The following is a 12,680-nucleotide window of genomic DNA, read 5'->3' as shown; positions in this document are numbered from 1 at the left end:
TCATTCAATATGCAAATATGTAAGTCCACCTTCCGCACTCTTGTTGAATCTGAAATTTTTGCCATTCGAAAAATGGAAGAGACTATTCTGAAGTGACTCCTCAGGGCTGTCCTATTGTATTCACACAGTAGGGCTATTCTATTGTGAAGAGGGAGAGAGACAGAGAAGAGAGAGAGAGAGAGAGAGAGAGAGAGAGAGAGAGAGAGAGAGAGAGAGAGAGAGAGAGAGAGATAGACCTATTGTATTCACAAGGAGAAGAGAGCTTGGGAAAAGAGAGAGAGAGAGAGAGAGAGAGAGAGAGAGAGAGGGAGATAGAACTATTGTATTCGCAAGGAGAAGAGAGCTTGGGAAGAGAGAGAGAGAGAGAGAGAGAGAGAGAGAGAGAGAGAGAGAGAGAGAGAGAGAATCTTATTGTAGAGGTTGGTAGGAAACATGATGAATAATAGTAATGATTGAAAGAACTGGAATGCGGAGGGAATTTCAAATATGACTATTAAAGTGGAGTAAATAAGATTGAAAGCATAGATATTAATGATCCTAGTAGGGGTTTTAATAGCTAGAAAGGGAATCCTAGTTTGAAAATTAGAGAGATTCCCTACTTTTAGGCCCAAAAGTAGGCATCATTATGAGCTTTGTCTCCTTAAGCCTCAATAAAATTAGTTTTAATTCCTTAAAATTAGGGATCCTTACAGGGCCCTTTTTATGCTCAAATTTCCCCTAATGTAAGATTAGGTTTATGTGCTTTATATGCTTCTCATCTAACATGATTGCACCATGGTTCACAATTGTGATCACGGCCATTGTTGAGGTGATCATGCCACACCCATTTAGCGTGATCATAGCTCACATTATTCCAAGGCCAATGATATGAGGCCATGTGGTACATGCATTAAACCTCCATCCCCATTGTGATTCACCCTGGCCATAAATAGGTGTGTCCTTCTTCTATTTTCTTTTGTTTGCTCTATTTTTGAAGCTTTTAATCCACTTGCAATTGGGTACACCTATGCCTGCTACTTTCACATTTTTCCTCTTCTACGAGCAATGAGGTTATTAGAGTAGTTAATGCAGTTGGGAGGAAATCAAAGAGGAGTGAAAAAACTTCTCTTCGTCGAAACAACTTTTCCTGCTCATTGTTAAGCTCTTTTGTTTTCCATCGTTATTCTTTTCTTGCTCTCTTTGACAAGCATTGCTCCATTGTTTCTACTCTCTATCATCTATTCCTCTTCTATTCATCAAAATATTGATAGGAAAATATTTATGTGCATGTGCAAAACGTCGTTTAGAACAAAACATGGAGGCAAACAATATGTTAAGAGGTAACTTCTAATCAACGAAGAGACCCCACACTTACACCACTGGCATGGTTGGTGAGATCTTGGGTGATATGCGGCCAGTGGGATGACAGACTGTGTGACAGCCATTCTAGAGACTGGCATAGTTATAGTGCCAGCTCATTTAGTTGCGTTCACACTATAGAGAACCCGTGTATGTATTGGTTGAGTACCTTTCATATTAAGTGTACTCTTATCTTGTATATGGTGTGTTGAGTGTTGAGTGAAGAAGAAGAAGATATTCAGCCTCTCACCTTGTGTGTTCTCTATTAGGGTTTTGTGTGTGTGTGTGTGCTTTGCAAGAGCTCACGCTCTCTTCTCCCATGCATCTTTTCATGGTATTAGAGCCTGGTTTGTGCTAAGGATTGAGCTGCAAGCAAGAGAACCACAGGAAGCGGTACGAGGATAAGAGCTTCAACTACTCTTCCCTATTTGTGTTGGTGACTACACCCTTGTCGGGAGCTCTACGGGAGGCACCGGTAAACGATCTCTGATTGAGGAGCTTTCTTCGCGGGAGTAAAGCTATAGGGCAACTATACAGTCCTATTGATTTCGAGCACTGTGGGTAAGTCATCGATTCTCTGCAGAACTCTGTTTTAAGAACTGCAGGAAGATAGATTGGCTGTGCAGACACAGTGTGTGCTGCAAAGAGGTCAACAGTTGCCATTGGGTGTATGTATGCACATTGAAGTCACTGATTATGACATTTGAGAGTATTACAGTACCGCTGCAGAAAATACAGCAGTTTGTGCAGAAAAACCAGAGTGCAGTTTCTGGTAAAATTGTGTGTTTGGCAAGATGTCAAATGATGGGATAACCCAAATTGTGGCTGAGAAGCTTGATAAGAATAACTTCCATGCTTGGAGGTTCAGGTTGACGAATTTCCTGATGGGAAAGGGCTATTGGGACTACATAGAAGGTGAACATGAAGAGGCACCGAAGATACCAGACATAAATCCAACTGCTGCAAATGTGAAAGAGTTTAAAGACTAGAACCAAGGAGCCAGGAAAGTTATGTATTGGCTTTCCATTAGTATACAAGACACCATGATTGGGCACATTCAGGATGCCAAGTTCCCCAAGGAGGCGTGGGACACCTTGGTTAAACTCTATGAAACAAATACCAAGGCACGCAAGATACAGTTGAAGAACGAACTTCATACTGTGGAGAAAAAGAGCATGTCTGTGAATGACTATACGCTGAAGATAAAGGGTATTGTGGAATCCCTTGCATCTATTGGTGTGTCAGTAGATGATGATGATGACAAGGTGGAAGTCTGTCTACGTGGTCTTGGGCCACAATACAAGGCGTTCAAGACGTCTATTTCAGACTCGGGAAAACATTCCCAACTTTACAGATTTGGTGTCTATGCTGATTATAGAAGAGAAGAGCTTGGGTGAAGACCAACAGTCTTCACAAACCAAAAACAGTTCGGAGCAACAGGCCTTCTACACAAGTTCAGGAAGAGGACGAGGAAGAGGAGGCCGTGGATGCGATCAAGGAGGTGGCCGAACAGGTAATCAGAATTATGGCCAGCAGAGCAACAATAACAGTCCCAGAATACACAACAACAACAACAACACGCAGGTGGAAGAGGCAAATTCAGAGGCAGGGGGAGTCAAAGAGGCCGTGGAAATTGGCAAAGGCAGTATAATGATGCACGTGAATGCTATTATTGTGGTAAGCCTAGACATGTGCAGGCAGAATGTTATAAGAAGCAGGCTGACATGCAAAATGGGAAAGTGCAGCAAAACAACTATGCATCCTCAAGCAGAAATAATGAGGATAATGAAAGGTTGTTTGTTATGCAGCATGTCGTGAATGCCATGTTTGAAAATGTTAAAGCAGCACAAAAAGATGATGTGTGGTATGTGGATTCAGGTGCTTCGAACCACATGAGAAGTCATGGGGAGTGGTTCAAGGAGATGAAAAACCTGGAAAGACCAAGTTTTATGAAAACAGGGGATGACACTGCTCATCCAATTGCCCATGTTGGAGATGTGCCATTGTCTATGCAGGATGGCAAAGTGAAGTACCTTGCAGATGTACTTCACGTTCCGAACATAACAAAGAATCTGGTTTCAGTTGGCCAGATGATTGAGCAGGGTTTGCAGGTTCGGTTTAACCCTGATGGTTGTTATGTTGAAGACTTTAAAGACAAGTGCAGGTTGGTTGCAAAAGGCAACAGAGTGGGCAGAATGTTTACGTTGAATGTAGACATGCCTGAAATGAGTGCTGCGATGTTTGCAAATGGTTCAGAATTGTTGTAGACACAGACATTTGGCATAAAAGAATTGGACATGTGAATGTGCAGAGAATGAAGTCTATGCAGACTAAAGGAATTGTGATAGGGCTGCCAAAGTTTAAAGTGGAAGGTATGCAGAGAACATGTGAAGCATGCCAGTTTGGAAAGCAAACAAAGCATGTATTTCCACGTAACAGATATGTGAGCAGAAATGCACTAGATGTTGTGCATTCAGATGTATGGGGTCCTACAAAGACCATGTCTATGGGAGGCTGCAGGTATTATGTGACATTCATTGATGACCACACAAGGAAAGTGTGGGTATATTTCATGAAGGAGAAGAGTGAGGTGTTCACTCACTTTCAAAATTTCAAAGTTTTGGTTGAAAAGCAAACAGGAAAATATGTAAAGTGCCTAAGGTCAGATGGAGGGGGAGAGTACTTCTCCAATGAGCTCTAAATTTTTGAAGAAGAATGGTATTCGGAGACAGTTTACATGCAGATACACTCCGCAACAAAATGGAGTTGCTGAGTGGAAAAACAGGCACATTGCTGAGATTGCGCGAGCATTGATGGAAGAGAAAAATATGCCGCATAGCTATTGGGATGAGGCTGTTTCTACAGCAGTATACATCATGAACAGGACTCCAACTGCAGCCATACATGATGTAACTCCAGAGGAGAGGTTTACTGGCAGAAAACCTGATTTGTCTCATCTGAAAGTCTTTAGATGCATTGCATATGTGCATGTGCCAGATGAGTTGAGAACTAAGCTGGATCCAAAAGCTAAAAAATGTGCGTTTATTGGATATTCCCTTGAGCAAAAGGGATACAAGTGTTATAACCCTGCTACACGTGAGTTGAGGGTAAGCAGGGATGTTGTCTTTGATGAAATGAGCAGCTGGTATGCTGCTGAAAAAGAAGCTGTTGGGGCTGATGTGAGTGGAAGTGTGGTTGCACAGAATGCAAGTCAGTAATCATAGTCTTTGAGTGGACCAGGAGAGTCCTCATCTAGTGGGCCTGTTGATAGACCATGGAGTGGTAGGCTGCGTCATAATACCAGTCCTGCAAATGTGATTAGTACATCACGTAAAGGAAAAGAGAAAGTGGTTGAGTCCCTTGGTATGCCTGACATTTCTGCAGGGCATTCTCATGTTGATGGAGAGTCTAGTGGCTCAGATATGAGCCTTGATGAGGAGCTTGGGATCCCAGCTACTATGAGAACACCTGGTGTAAAGAAGGCTATGGAAGCCATGAATGAAAAGCTGCGAAAACCCTATGTAGAGGTTTACATATGATGGTTATGTGACACATCACTATGCATATATGGCAAAGGTTGTGCAGGTTGTAAAGCCCACATGCATTGATGAGGCTGTTGGAAATGTGTGTTGGGAGAAAGCTATGGATGAGGAGATGGATGCACTATATGGAAATGAGAGTTGGGATTTAGTGCAATTGCCTGAAGGCAAGAAAGCCATTGGATGCAAGTGGGTGTACAAAGTAAAAAATAACAGTGATGGAAGCATAAACAGGTACAAGGCTAGATTGGTAGCCAAAGGATATGCACAGACATATGGCATTGATTATGAGGAAACGTTTAGCCCAGTTGCCAAGATGGCAACAGTGAGAGTTGTGATAGCAGTGGCTGCATCAAAGCAATGGTCTTTACATCAGATGGATGTAAAGAATGCATTCTTGCATGGGGATTTGCAAGAAGAGGTGTATATGTTGCAGCCACCTTGGTTATGAGGATGGGGTCACCCCGAGCATGTTTGCAGGCTGAAGAAAGCCTTGTATGGCTTAAAACAAGAACCCAGAGCATGGTCTGACAAGATTTCTGAATATCTTGTCACTATTGGCTTTCATGTAGCCAATGCAGATTTCTCGCTGTATGTGAGACATGGTGATGGAGGGGTTGTGCTTGTTGTCATCTATGTAGATGACTTGATCATTACGGGGGACCATGATGCAGAGATCTTTGATGTAAAGATCTTGCTTAAACAGAAGTTTGAGATGAAGGATCTGGGGGAGCTCAGATATTTCTTGGGCATTGAGGTGATTAGGTCACCACATGGTATTGGATTACTGCAGAGACAGTATGGCTTGGACATGTTGTCCAAGTATGGTATGACAGGCTGTAAGCCTATTTCCGTGCCATTGGATCAGAATGGCAAGTTGAGTGCAGATTCAGGAGAGATCTTGGAGGATCCTACTATGTATAGGCGCATAGTAGGAAGTTTGATCTACATGATGATCACCAGACCGGATTTGAGCTATGCTATTGGGTTGGTGAGTCAGTTTATGCAGGTTCCACGAAAACCGCATTTGGATGCAGTGAGACGCATACTGAGAGGTATGTGAGGTCTACTTTGCATTGTGGACTATTCTATGAGACTGGGATAGAGATATGTGTACATGGGTACACAGATGCTGATTGGGCTGGTAGTATCTCAGATAGGAGATCTACTAGTGGATTCATGTTTTCTTTGGGGAGTGCTGCTGTGACTTGGAGTAGCAAGAAGCAGCCTATGGTTGCTCTATCTATCCAGTACAGAGGCCAAGTACAGAGGAGCTGCTATGGCAGCATGTGAGGTAGCTTGGTTGTTGAGAAAGCTACTTGCAGATTTGGGTCTATCAGTGGATAGACAAGTTGTCATTTTCTATGACAACATTAGTAGTATACAGTTGGCCAGGAACCCAGTCTTTCATGCTCATACAAAGCATATAGAGATCCACTACCACTTCGTCAGAGAGAAGGTCTTGGTAGGAGACCTTGACCTTGTTTATGTCAGCACCACAGAGGATCAAGTAGCTGACATCTTCACCAAAGCATTGGGTACAGAGAAGCTCTGCAGATTCAGAGCTTCACTTTTTGGTGTACATGAGATGGAGTTGAGCTCAAGGGGGAGTGTTGAGATATCGAGCTCGTCTAGTGAGGCGGTGGACACTGATGACCTGCGGATTCAGAGCTTCACTTTTTGGTGTACATGAGATGGAGTTGAGCTCAAGGGGGAGTGTTGAGATATCGAGCTCGTCTGGTGTAAGTGTGGGGGATAGGCCCCACACTTACACCACTGGCATGGTTGGTGAGATCTTGGGTGATATGCGGCCAGTGGGATGACAGGCTGTGTGACAGCCATTCTAGAGACTGGCATAGTTATAGCACCAGCTGGAGAGACGGAAAACTTTCTCACTTGTAGCAAGAGTAGCATGATCCACGTGTAGCTCAATCCAATGGGATTTGCATCCCTTTCGGAGCTAGGGATTCAACCCGTACCGGTGCACAAAAGCTTATCCACCACAAATGGAGAGAATGCTAAGAATACTACTACCATTGACATAGACTTAACACACACACAAGCTCAATCTTGCCATAACTCATTCACTCATCATCCCACTCATTCATGCATCCAATACAAGAAGAAAGCTAAGCTAATGCATACGCAAGCTCAAAGCATTCTTCATTCTCAAGCACTTACTTTCCTAACATGCACACAAACCTTGAAGCTATCAACAAAGAAACATGCACACTAGAGAATAGACATGAGAAGAGAGACAAACATCAACTCATTGCATTGAATTAAAAAAAGAACATTGCTCATACAATAATGTAGATGGGGAGAGAGAAGAGCTTGCACCTCTATGGAAAAAGAGGGAGAGCTAGTCTCAAGAGAGCTCAAACATGAGTTTAGCCCAATGTGTCTCTAAGCTCTCAAATGAGCCACTTTTTATACAAAAACTCTAAAACTCCCAAAAGTTCCCATGTGGGATTATTGTCAATCCCACTCCCACACTCATCTACAACTTGGAACTCTTTACAAGAGCCCTAAATAAGCTTGTCACACAACACTCCCCCCTTCCTATTTTGTGCACGTCCTCGAGTGCGATAGAAGCAAAAGCTGCAAAAAACAATGGATACAAGTAAAGCCTTTTATTGAAAAAAAACCAACAATGACAATCTCACACGTGAGCATATAAGTGAAAGGTTGATTAGAGTTTTAAAGAGTGCTAAAAGAGGTGAGTAAAGACTAGTCAAAGTGAGACTAAGTGGTAGATAGTGCTATGTAAAGGCAAGTGTGCTTGTACACCGCAGGTTATGACCGCAGTCTCAATGTCCTACAAGTATTTAAGTTATTCCTAAGTGGAAAACCTACTCCTTAATATAAGCAATGGTGATTGGATAACTTTTTTTTTTCTCTTTTTTTTTTGGGTGTGTGTGTAAAAGAGGAAGGTTCCATCCCAATGAGACCCAAGCAATGGCCAAGAGACCTCCGCCAAGAGAATCTAAAGGCCGCTAAGTATCTCAAGGGCGACAGACCCTTTTCTTTCTTTTTGACATAAGGAGTACCCCATGAAGATGAGGGCATCGGTCTTGAGGGCCCATAATATACCCCAGAGTCCTACCAGCATCTATCAAGGCGATAGAGTCCTTGAAGGTTTTTTTTCTTAATCTTCTAGACGTCAGTGTTCACCCCATGGAAACCAAGGCATCGGCCCCAAGGTGCTAAGATAACCCCAGGTCCTACCAAGCATTCCACATGGCTGTAAATACGTCATGTCTTGATTCACTTGTATATATTTTTTAGGGCATGATTTTCGTAAAATTTTTATGAATCCTAGCACCTAGCCCATACCTAAGAGGTAGCTACCACTAGGGATAACTAATATACTTCGAGAGCATAAGAACTTGATTGACTCCGTTGGTATATATCCTACACCGTCTTCAAATAGAAATACCTTCTACTAAGTCCTCTAAGAATCTAGAAATCACTCACCACATTTTAACAACTAATTTAAAACTTAAACCAGCCAACTGTGTGTGAACATGCAAACAATATATCCAAAAGTTAAAAGCACATAAGAACAAAAGATTATGATTTGAATACACCTGTTGTAGAGCTCGTTGACGTTGTGCGTTTGCATTGATGCATTTTGCTGATGTTGTGCAGATTGCTTCTCTTTGCTCTTTGTAGGCATTGCATGTCTCCCCCCTTCCTAATTTGTGTGCACGGTAGGTTGACTATTGGGGCGTGTTTGTATGCTCTTGTTTAGCTGAGATCTCTGCAAAATGTTTATTAACAAACAAGAAAAGAAAAGAAAGGAATAAAATTTGTTATTGGTGCCAATCATCGAATATAGCCGAGGGGAAAAACCCAGTGGGAGAAAAGTGCCCTGGCTTGTTGATCTTATTGTGGAGTTGATAAGCTTACCCTTGTACTGGTGGTAGATCCGTGTCCACTTCTGTTGGAAAGATGGTATCAATCACTTCAGGATGCAAGGACAACCCTATACAAAAACCGGCCTCTAGAGAAGGTGGTAGAGGAAGGAGTGCTTCCTTGCTAAAATATGGCATTGGTTCTATGGGAAGGTTAAGCACACAATTTTGATTTTGGAACTGCTCAATGTAGGTACTCATAGTGATCCAAAATTGACATGTTGAGGCTTGGGGAAGGAGGGCTTGCAAGATAGGTGGTTGCAAGTCATTTATGCATGTATCCCTCCATTGTTGTGCTTGAACCTCCTCAGGTAATCTACGTTGATTTGGTCCTCTCTCTGGTATTCTCACATTAAGAAGGTTATAGCATTGGGGTGTAATTCCCACAATTTGTTTCATTAAGCCCGTGCCATATCGTCTAAAGTAAGAGCGGCATATCCAACAAATGTGTGAAGCTTCTCCTAATACGAGTCGTGCACACTCTTGACAATGTGGAAATGGGTGATGCTGTTGATAGAATAAAGTGACAAAGTGATGCCCACAGCAATTTTCACCTAAGGGAGCATAAAAGTACCTAGAATGAGTTTGAAAAGAAGGAGCACTATAACCCCCGTGATGTTCAGGTTGAGTACTATCAGGGTCAATGCATGGTGGACATGTATCTCGCCAAGTATCCATCAGGAGGTATCTGGTCGTAGAATAATGAAATTTAGAAACACTCATATCCATCATTACAATCCCAATCAAAAACATTGTAGATAAGATCATCTAAAAAAGAACACAATCGTCTAAAGGCATAAGGAACCACATTAGTAAATGTGAGTCTATTCAAACACTGATCTACCAAAGAGCTTCAATTGTAGTGTTAATGCCTTATCTTTGGTTTTGGGTATGTCCTTCTTAAGAGGTGGGAATTTTAGCAATTGTTGAGGAATTTGAGCAAGATAAGAGGATTTAGGCATTGAAGTGCTAGAATCTATGCTCAAAGGAGACTCATGTAAAGTTGGACTTGTCTTAGGTACACAAGTTGATGGTGGAATTGTGTAACAAGGATAATTTGGGACAACTGGTGTTTCAATACATGTTTTGGGAAGGTCAACACAAGGAGATTTGTAGTTGCTATCACAACCACCTATCCTATCTTGAAGAGATTGTGTTGATTTCCTTTGCACCCACTGATATGGAAAACCAAGGGTGGCTTTTGGAATCTTATTGATACACTCTTTTACCAGCAAACCATGGCATTTGGGAAGCCAAAGTGCTGTTGCACCCTCATAATAGCCTTGTGCTTTAAGAACATGCTTTGGGACCCAACGAGTAACAATGTGAGGTTAAGGCTTGAAAAAGATGTGCTTTCTGGGAGGCTTAGCAACTAGGCTAGATGGTACAAGTTTGTACGCATCTTTGGGTAGCCAAATTGATAATTCCTTCTTGCCTGGTCTTCTTTGAGCAGTGACTAAAGTAGTTGGAACATGCCAGCCATGGCCCTCACTTGAGGACTCATCGATTATCCACATCATTTGTGTTGGAGCTTCAAGAGCAGATTTTGAAAGTGGGTTGTGTAAGGTAGAAACACCACCCTTTAACATGATAAAGCTCGTGGAGTAGCAGATCCCAAGATGCAATTAGAATCAATTTGCAATTTGTATTGTCTATTCTTCCAATCTAATGAACAATTGGTAGCACTTAACCATGATCGACCGAGAACAGCCTCTACCACTGCCTTGGACTTACTTGCCACATAAAAGGGAACTGACATTTGGTGATCCTGAATGGACATCATAATGACACATTTTCCCTCTATAGGGTTATCTTCACCTGAGAAGCTTCGTAAGTCAATAGGAATGTGCACAAGTGTTGGTTGTCCCAAGGCTATCCATGTGTCAAATGAGAGAACATTATAATCTGCACCAGAGTCAATTAAGGCAGAGACAAAGTAGGTAGTCTCATGAAGATGAAGACACACTTGAATATTGAAAGGATCGACATATTGTTCATCAGTAGAGCCAACTGTAAGGCCAACATAGAAGCCTTGCGACGTTCCTTGGCTTTCAACTCTAGCTTTAGCCTCTTCTTGAGCCTGACGTTTAAGTAGGTCATGTGCTTCTTTCTGTGTGTGTGCAGCATGCATTTGTTGAAGCATGGCTTCAATTAATCGTTCATTGTATTTCTTGAGACGACTTCCATTAATGAAGTTAGGCATTTGCTCACCTTCTAGTGTCTCAAAATCAGAGTCCCATCCATCTTCCTTATCAGCATCATTAGCAGATTCGAGTGTTAAATCCTCCACTGAGACTTCCTCTACATGCAGTGCTGTTGTGGATGCATCCCTATAGTACAAAACATCTAGAAGGTCACGTGGTTGTACCATTCGTATAGGAATAATGTCATATCCATCTGAGTCACAAAATTGAATTGGCTTAGGTAAAGCACATGTCGATAATGTTGCAAGGACATGACTCCATTCTAGTGGATCAATTAAGTGCTCAGGGGAGGGTTGTGGAATGTATGCCTCATCTGATACACTTCGATTACCCTTAAGTCTCTCAATGTTGAAATCCTTACATGAGGCTCCACACATCCACAGATCTTCTCGCCCATCTGACAATGTAACTCTTGAGCTCTTAGATGAAGTAGAATCAAACTCATCTATTGGAGACCTTGTTACATCATGATATGAGTGATTCTTTAGGTTGACCCTTGTGATGACAGAATCATGTCGGAGGTACAAATAATTGTATCCCCAATCTTGAATCATTTGAAATTGTTGCATGAATGGTCTTCCCAATATCACTTCATAGTTTGGATGTTTTCCAAAATCCACTACTGCAAAGGTGTGCTCATATTCAATCCCACATGTGGTGACCAATATGTTCTCAAGTAGCCCAAGGGGATATTCTAAGCTTCCATCTGCTAGCTGCAAGCGCATCCTGGTACTCCTAATAGCTGGTTTGCCCCATCTTTCCCAAATGGACCTTGTCACAATGCCCACTCCTGCACCACTATCAAGTATTGCAGTTGAAGCTACTTTTCGCACTTCTAATGGGAGGGTAGCATTTCCCTGATCGTCCTCACAAAATTTTCCTACTTTGTTGATATAGGAACTGGCATAACATGCCTTTTCTCAGGGTGTATAGTACAATGATGGTGACCCTTTTGTAGCAATACCTGCTCTGACAAACATGTGGCAATATCATCTCACAACTCAGGTCGAAGCTTTATCAAATCAAGCAAAGGTAAGGTACAAGCCACTGGTGCTGACAAAATAGCTTGCACGATACCCATATCCATCTCCTTTGTCAACCTTCTATGTATGGAGGGTATCCTCAAGGTTTGAGAATAGTTCTCATATTCTCCCAAATATGATGGGGTGGTAAGGTTTTCATTGTATGCTTACTTCTAGGAGAAACAATTGTTTGAACTTCCTCCTGGATGCTTGGGCGTCTAAAGCTGTTTTCTGTGCCCCTGGTAAAATCCACCTCAGATAATGCAGGTGAAATAATAGAGGACATATTAACTTTCTCATGAACTGCTGCTGCCCACATCTCATTTGCCATGTCCTCGTTAGCATCAATAACTTCATCATTGCATGGGAAGAGAAGGCTAGGCGGTGGCAGAATACCTTCTTTCAATGGGGTGGCAATTGGTGCAGGCTTCTCGCTATGAGATTGTGAGATGAGCTCACTTTTCATTTCCCAACTTGATGACACTTCTGGTATGGTTTCTAATGTTGGCTTAAGAGAGGTTGGGCCCCGAGGGATAGGTGGAGGTGGGCCCTCAAGTATTGATTGAGCTTCCCTAATGAGTTGTTGACGTACAGCTAGATTGATCTTCTCCTCACTCACGAGGGTTTGGGTATTCTTGAAGCTTCTTGGGTAGCTCAGAT

This window comes from Cibotium barometz, chromosome 26 (genome assembly GCF_041138505.1).
Source record: "Cibotium barometz isolate CiBa-2024 chromosome 26, ASM4113850v1, whole genome shotgun sequence".
Lineage (NCBI taxonomy): Eukaryota > Viridiplantae > Streptophyta > Polypodiopsida > Cyatheales > Cibotiaceae > Cibotium > Cibotium barometz.
Note: the sequence above shows the minus strand (reverse complement) of the source record.